Source organism: Frankliniella occidentalis, unplaced genomic scaffold, assembly GCF_000697945.3.
Source record: "Frankliniella occidentalis isolate FOCC.00 unplaced genomic scaffold, Focc_3.1 Scaffold1218, whole genome shotgun sequence".
Lineage (NCBI taxonomy): Eukaryota > Metazoa > Arthropoda > Insecta > Thysanoptera > Thripidae > Frankliniella > Frankliniella occidentalis.
Genome location: NW_026268322.1, coordinates 7,641 through 9,256, shown reverse-complemented (window position 1 = coordinate 9,256; position 1,616 = coordinate 7,641). Strand labels below are relative to the sequence as shown.

General features: G+C 46.7%; 1 protein-coding gene across 1 annotated transcript in view; it reads left to right on the top strand.

The window, feature by feature from the left end:
* The window catches only part of LOC113206304 (luciferin sulfotransferase), a gene marked incomplete at its 3' end in the record, with an annotated part of 9,586 nt that overhangs the window by 578 nt on the left and 7,392 nt on the right, over positions 1 to 1,616 (top strand).

Here is a 1,616-nt window from a genome sequence, read left to right as displayed (position 1 = left end):
TTACGTACAAATTTCTACATAATTTTTCACAAATTTCTACGAAAAATAATCATAAATTTCAACATTATTATTCACATATTTCTAAATAATTGTGCACTTTTTTACAAATAACTAGTATGCACACATTTTTGTGCGAACAAATTTATGTACAAAATTTCTGAATAAGTTCTGAACAGAAATAGGGGAAAATTTGTACTTAATACTTTATGTGTCAATGCGACTCTGCACGAAAAGGTACGTGAACATTTAATGTGTGAGCTGCCGAGTACTCCTCTGCGGATGCTGTCGAGAGCTGCGGGGCGGGACCGCGCTGAGCGCTTCCTACCTACACGCGCCGCAAAGGAAGAGCCTTTGAAGAAGAGTCGGGTGGAGTTCGGTAAAAGGAGGTGTTTGGAAAGCCAAACAGATTTTCGTCGAACCAGGTCGTGCAACGCAAAGAAGTCAGCTTAGAAACCACCGAGCAGAACCCAAGGAAACACAAACTAGACGAGAAATACTTGGATTTGTTTCGACTCCTCTGGTTTTGAGGGAATACTTGCTCCTTGAAAAACAGATGTCCTGAAGATCTGCAAGCATCTCATCTGCTCCAATTTTGAGGACGGATGAGTCGCGCAACATTGCCATCATGGGCGCCATTGTGTGCCTGGAATTGGTTGTCTTGTTGTAGCGAGAGGAAATGCCGTTCCAGATGTGCGATCCCATAATCAGGAGTGTTTTGGGGGTCCGTTGTCATTGTCTGAGAGCAATGTGCGTCAGATATTGTTAGGGGGGTAAAGGGGGTGACCTTGCTGGGCTGGGCGGCCAGGCGTATTACTTGCTCAATGACGGAGGACATGGAGGCCCTTGCGCGGCGGAGGCCTTTTGTTATGCCTGCATTGCGCTCGGCTCGCTGAACTTTTATCCCCTTCTTACTGGAATGTGATTTAGGGTCGAGACTTCTTCTAGACGAGAGCAGCGGCGGGGAGAAGGGGGAGAGAAACAGAGCGAGAGGGGAGTAGAGAGCACAATGGGTTATCGTGGACAAAAAGGAGATGTCTGGACCGCTGCTGCTGCTGCTGCTGCTGCTGCTGCTGCACGGAAAAAAATATGTTATCTATTCCAGCACAACGTTTGCTAGGACAACTAACGTGTTTGCTGTCAGCGTGACAAGCAAGGTGTTCGACCAATACAACATATGTATTTGTTGAATATGCTTAATTCTTAGTTGTGAGAAACGAGAAAGTCTGTTTCTTGTAGCTAAATGCCCCTAAGCTCGTGTGACTAAATTTTCTTATCTGTGTTGGCTGAGGCATGTTGTGTCCAGCAGCCAACAGCCACAACAAAATATGTATGGGGTGGGCCAACTAAATATTAGCTCTACCAACCAATCCCTCGACAGCTACCGCGGCTTACCAGAGTTTCCTCATGGCAGCTTACGTCTAGTCTGGTCAAGCGAATTTTACTAGCTGTTAGGGCTGAAGCCCAAACATCAAGGTTGTTTTTCCGAGTTCCCACTTGATGCTTGTTTTTCATCCCAGTTTTAACGCGCGCAGTGGCTCAGTGCCTCCAAGTCGGAGCGCAGCGCCGATGGGCGAGGGTTCAACACCCACTCGGGTCGGTTCTAATTCCTTGTTAAG